Below are 6,739 nucleotides of genomic sequence, written 5' to 3' on the forward strand. Positions count from 1 at the left end.
CATAATTAATTTTATGGGTTTATATACTTAGTATTATAAAGCTTTGATATTGTGATATTATAAAACATATATGCTCTTTTAATGTTATGGAAAGAAATTTATAAAGGTAAGGGTTTATATGTAAAGTTATATTGTTGTTTGGGCCTTTCTAGAATATAGAACTATGGGAGGGTGAAAAGTATAAATGCTAAAAATTGAAAAGATGAGCAATAACCTTTTCTTTCCCTTAGCATTACACGTGCCCCACCCCAAAATCCATTTCCCTTGACTTCTTTGCTGCACCAAAAACACTCTTTGTTCATCTTTCCTTGCTCCTTTCTCTTCTTCTTTCTTTGCTTTTGAAATAGCAGCACCTTCCTTCACACCAACAGCCCTCCCTCTCTCACCGAAATCATATATCTTACTCTAAAGAAGAAATTAAAAGATTAGCCCTAAGGTTTCAGCTTCAAAGTTTGTGGGTAAGTAAATAAAACCTCATCTGATTTTGGGTATTTTGATGGTGTGATTGTTTTCTTAGTTTTCCTCTATGTTTTCTAATATGATTGTTAGAAGCAGAATTTGTAGTTTTGTTTTAGCTATTTGAAAGATTGAAGATATCATGGTCTTTTTGATGCCTATTCATGTAATTCACAGAATTGCTATAAGTTAATGATTTTGTAAGAAAACATGTTAAAGCTGTCACTATGACAGATTTGGTATTTACAACAACAAAAATATAGATTAAATCATATTCTGTGAATTAGGATGTTAGGAGTAGTTTTTATGAATTCTAAGACATGTATAGTTGTTATGGAAGTGGTCTCACAGCATTTGGACTAATATAAAAATAATGGTTTAATTTCTAATTTGCATGAAATTCTGTCAAGACAGATTTGAGCATGTTGTCTTGTATGATTTTTAATTAATCATGGTGTTATGCTTTGACTCTAAAATTGATATGGTATATACTAGACATCCAGGGGAGTGGTTCTGTAAAATTGCATGGCGTTTGGATGTGTATGGACAGCCCATTTGTATTTTACAAATGAGGAATATGCTGCTAAAATGAGCAGTGAACAGCTTATGATACACCTGACTTTGAGGATTTAATTCTAAAGTTAGGGTGAATGTTTTGAGTTATAAATTAGTATGCTCATCCTTTGGTATGTTTGGATCATAAATAAATTTTATGCCATGGTTTCTCTATGGTTTGGTACATAATGTGTTTGATGAATATATCATGTGCTTTGGGGAACCTTTGTGTGATGAGAATTAAGATTTTCTTGAGTTTGAGAGTTAGGTTATGATTCATGTATAAGTTTAAATACTTAGGAAGAGTTTGTCAGTAATAAGTTTTGGTCTTTCATCTAGGTGACGAGAACAAGAACATGGACACTTGAGCTCCTCTTATACAAATCTCTTGCGTCTTCTGTTCTCAGGTAAGAGATATGTGACATGTGCGTTTGATAAGTATAAAAATTGTTTAGAAAACGATTATGCATTAAAACCTTTTAATTAGAGATGTTACATAAAAGCATAATTTAAGTAAAATATATGTTCGTGAGTTGTTCAATCTTATATATATATATATGATAATTTTAGCATATTGATGATATTACTTATATCACGAACATAATATTTAAGAATGAAATGGATATGTTATTGTTATGAAATATTTGTGTAAAAACATAATTATCAGAAAAATATAGTTTTCGGTTATTCCATTGTTATGATTTGAACTCAGCCAGTAGGGGTTATAGTACTGGTATTTCCATAGAGATTTTGATTGGCCATTATAAATGGTAAGTACCCGCCCTTATTAGGAACAACCAACTTGTGGAGGATGCCAACCAACCCCCCCATGATTGATGATATGATCACACCGAAAGGAGTGATACTTTCTGATACGATCTTGGGATTTCTTAGCATTGTGGGGAATGCTGGATGCCTAGCACTATATGCTGAAAGCCTCTCAAAGTTGTGACAGACTTACAATTGGACTGACTAATATGTATTATAAATGAGCTATTAAGCTATTTGAAAATTATAAGAAAAGTATGATGATAAGAAAGATATGTTGCATGTGTTATAAGTCTAATAAGAAGTTTATGATAAAGTATTTTATAGTCTTTTTAAAGATAAGGTTACTGAATTATGTTTATATTCCTTATTATGTCATTTTATTATTATATGAAAGGAAAATGAAGTATTTTCATCTAAAAGCTCATAAATTATTTTAAGAACAATATGAATAGTATGAAGGCTATTTTATCAAAGTTGACATATTCATAAAATATTTGATTTACATGCATTCTTATTAAAGGCCCATGAAGCTTAAAACCTTACTGGGCTTCGCAGCTTATCCTATTATATTTCAATGCACAGGTTCTTTTTTGGAAGCAGCGAGAGTATTAGAGATGGCAAAGATTCTGTGATTCTCATTTGTTAGAATGTATAGTTTTTTGTTGTACACTGTCTTGCCTCTATTCTGTTCCAACGCTACTTTCATTTTAGTACGTTCTTGAATGTCTTCTTCTACAGCTTCAGCAAGTATTACCAAATTCTTGTAGTCCTCAACTCGAGAAGTAGTCAAACGTTGTCTAATTTTGAAATTCAGCCTTTTGCGAAACTTCTTAACCCTTAAAGCTTCAGTAGAAACAAGGTGGGGAGCAAAATGAGACAGCTCTGTAAACTTTGCTTCATATTGAGCAACCCCCATACTCCCTTGGACAAGTTCATCGAAATTTGTAGGAATATGAAGCAAAGTTTACAGAGTTGTCCCGTTTTGCTCCCCACCTTGTTTCTACTGAAGCTTTAAGGGTTAAGAAGTTTCGCAAAAGGCTGAATTTCAAAATTAGACAACATTTGACTACTTCTCGAGTTGAGTACTACAAGAATTTGGTTATACTTGCTGAAGCTGTAGAAGAAGACATTCAAGAACGTACTAAAATGAAAGCAGCGTTGGAAAAGAATAGAGGCAAAATAGTGAAGTTTAACCAGCCCTAGAAAGGAAAATCCTCCCTTAACTCCTCCAAGAAGAATGCTTTTCAGTACTTGCCAAAAGCTGGAGGAAAATGTTCACATTGTGGAAAGCCTCATTTCGGGGAATGTCTCGCTGTTAATAGTACATGTTTTTGTTGTGAGAAACCTGGTCATTTTATTAAGAATTGTCCAAATAATTCTAACAAATGGTAGGTCTGTAAATAGAGTTTTGCTAAATAAGAGTTTTGCTAAGCCTGGTCATTCTTTCTCAACCGTTTTTAGCAGCTCAGTAGGAAAACCACCGTCCACATGCCACTGTAATGCCTTTCTCCAACAAGATCAAAACTTGATCAGAGTCGTGGGGACACATGAAGCCAGCTGTTATCAAGCATTTTTCATTGGGTGGTGACCACCAAATTAGAATTTAAAATAGAGGTCAAACTATTGAAGTTCCATCATTTTTTTTTTCTGGGTTTGTATAACCTATAACAAAAATTGATCCTTCAAAATGATCTTTGATGGGTTCCACTAGTATAGAATGATCAGCCACTCCAAACCCATCTCCAGCGTGCTCAAAACTCTTTCAGGAGCTTCAACAATTTAAGGGGAACGGAACAATGAATTGGGTCTTTGAATTGGGTTTTATTAATTGTGATTCAAATGTGAAGAGAAAGGGAAATTAATTGGATAAATGAATAAACAAATTAATGAATAAAAGATTAGAACTTGTGAAAGAAACCATGAGTTGGGTGAAGGAGTGGTTTTGGCAGAGCATATATCATGGCAGCTTTCAAGAAGGAGAGGAAGCTTTTAAAGCTTCCATGATTGATTCTTTCACAGCTCAGTAAACGATTCCGATGAAGTCTCATCCATTAACAAAACGACGAAGATCTTCTTTGCCGGCTTCAACTCAGTGGAGAGCAAGTTTTGGTGGAGTGTGGGAGGTGGTTTTCCTAAGGAATTAGGAAGCTTGGAGAGAGAGGGCATTATCTTAGACATGGCTCATTTTTAAGCCTTGGATTTGTTGTTAGCCACGTGTCTTTCATTTTTGTAAAAATGGGAGACAATGGAAGAAATTAGAACAGCAGGGAGCCGGGCCTGATTGTGGATCTGGGTAATTTTAGAAGGTGGGTCCTGCTAAAATTCTAACGTGAAAACTAATTTTTTTAGATAAAAACTTGTCACATCATTTAAAAAAATACCAAATTATTATTCCGTTAGTCACGTAAGTAACATCACTAATTACAGTTAGTAAAAGAACTAATACAATTTAGTTTTAAAACTTGAAGGACCAATTGTGCTCGCTTCAAACTTAAAAGACCAATTGCAAACACATGGTAAACTTGAAGGACCAACATTGTAGTTTTGCTTAATTTTTAACTTATTTGAGGCAGAAAAATTGTTTAAAAAAAAAAAGTTTCATTCCAATTTTTTTTTTAAAAGCCCCACCACAATAATTATTTTAGTAGAAATAATTTTATTATTATTAAAGTTGATATAAATGCTTCATTAGATTTATTGAATTAGCAATATTATCAATTAAGAATGAGATGTCAACAAATTTTGACCAAAAAAAAATTTGATTAATAATTTTGTATCTCAAGAAGAGATAAACATTTAAATAAATTGAGGGCGTTTGGACTCAGCGTTTGCTGAGTCCACGTTTTGCGTTTTGCAAATTTTTTTTTTTTTTTTTGGGAAAGTGAACACATGATTTTACTGTACCGGAGACAAAAACACTGTTTATGTACTGTTTGGCACTGTTTACGCACTAAAAAATATTAAAAATGAGTCCCACGGTACTATTTACACATTTAAAAATTATTTTGCTACAGTATTTTCAGTTTTCAGTTTTCAGTTTCAGCAACAATAAGTTCAATCCAAATAGACCCTTTATATTGATTCAAAATTACTAATTAATTATAAAAAAATTTATTTTAAAATCATTGCCTTAGGCATTAAATTTTGATGAGTTGAATCTGCAGGCAAACATACTACATAAAGTCAACAACAATAACACTAAAAATAACAAAAACAATAATAATAATAATAACAACAACAACGACAAAAAATGGCCATACGCTATATTTTCTAATATTTCACTTCTCAAATTTAAGATAAAAAAATTTTACATCCAAAAATACTTGTGAATCACTCCCACTTTAACCATTTCATACAAATGTCCCACTAAAGAATTATAAACTTCATGCCAGCTCAACATATTTGGAGACCTAAGTTGATAATTTTAAATGAAAATTTTTATATTTAATCACTTAGATAATATATATTTTAAATAGTGTTTTATATATAATTTTTTTTAAACTCAGTATTCTATTCCTAATAAACACCTGACAACCATGTAAAGAAATAGAATACAAAAATAAAAAATAAAACCTTAAACCAAAAAAGAAGTGTTATTTATTTTATTGAATATTAAATATGTCATACATGCACCAAAGTATCCAAAGGTCGTCATTAAGCCGTTTGGCCTATCAAAGTCGTTGATTGAGGTTTGTGGATATTGAGATCAGGTGGGTTTTAGTTTTTTAACTCAAGCTATGCAACATTTTTTGGAATAAATTCAATATTTTATTATTCAAACAAATTAATACAAGGGGGTACATTACAATTATCATGGAGCTTTGGATATTTTATGTGCTACTATTATGGTACTAAGATATGGGAAGAAAAGTTTATTGCTCTTGTGAGGTTCCACGGTCATAGTTGCAATAGTTTATGTGGGGTGAAAGCCCAACATTATATATTGGGCCTGGGGCTTTATTTGAAGATTACTGTTCATCCGAAGAGAAGAAAGTTATTAAGAAGGAGTCCATGTGGAAGAAATATACCTAGAAATGAATGAGGAGTATAGTCCGAAAAGATCACCAGTGGTCTGAAGAGGTCATTATCCTCGGATACAAAAAACCTTGGTCAAGCAGATACCTGGGAGGTTCAAGTAATCTTTCTTACGACTTCAATGATAAAGATAAGCTTTAGGCACATGTGGAGATGATAGAAACGGAAAAATATCTAGAAGACAAGCTGCAACCACCACATTAAATGCACTGCAGCTACTTTTCTGGCCGCATTAATGTGGAGAAGACCCCTGAACAGTATAATCACAACTACCGCCACTCCCAGAGAGCTAAAGAAGATACCTGATGGGACATGCACTCAAGTGGATGCTTAGATGAAGAACAAGTGGACAATGAAGATGATAGGAGAGGGTGCTATATAAAGAGGAGAGACCTCTAATAAGGAGGGATGGAGAGAAAAGGAAGAAGAAAATAAGAATAACTTTACTGTAGTACTAAGAGTTGTAATCACATTTTATTCAATGATATACCTCTTCGGACATCCATTTGTTGATTTTTTCAAGTGTTTTTCTACGTTAATACATCTCTTAACACCATAATTGACTATTGTTTAATTCACAACCAGCCCAGCTCTTTCACCCATTCTCTACAAATTCATTGTTTTGGGCTTGAGCTACAAATCCGAACCCTACATTTTATATATGGGATACTCATTCTGCCCCTAAATGTCACCCCGACTTTTAAGTATAGTGATACTAAATATGAAATGGAATACTGGAATACCACAATCTCCGATAGAGTATTTATGATTTCCATTGCCATCAATCCTATACCTAAAAAAAACAAAAACAAAAATTTAGTGCTTTTTATAAAAACGGCTTTTAAAATTAGTGTTTTTTGAGAATTTTTTTTAAAAACAGGGTTTTTTTTTTTTTTTTTTTTTTTTTTTTTTTTTTTTTTTT

General features: G+C 32.5%; 1 long non-coding RNA gene across 1 annotated transcript; it reads left to right on the forward strand.

Annotated features, from left to right (window-relative positions):
* The first annotated feature begins 246 nt into the window (after positions 1–246).
* LOC112031478 (uncharacterized) lies at positions 247–3,233 on the forward strand. Its single transcript, XR_002884966.2, has 3 exons — positions 247–458; positions 1,351–1,418; positions 2,365–3,233. It is a non-coding gene; the product is annotated as an uncharacterized LOC112031478 (long non-coding RNA).
* The last annotated feature ends 3,506 nt before the right edge of the window (positions 3,234–6,739 follow it).

This window comes from Quercus suber, unplaced genomic scaffold (assembly GCF_002906115.3).
Source record: "Quercus suber isolate HL8 unplaced genomic scaffold, Cork oak 2.0 scaffold_659, whole genome shotgun sequence".
In the NCBI taxonomy this organism is placed as follows: Eukaryota; Viridiplantae; Streptophyta; class Magnoliopsida; order Fagales; family Fagaceae; genus Quercus; species Quercus suber.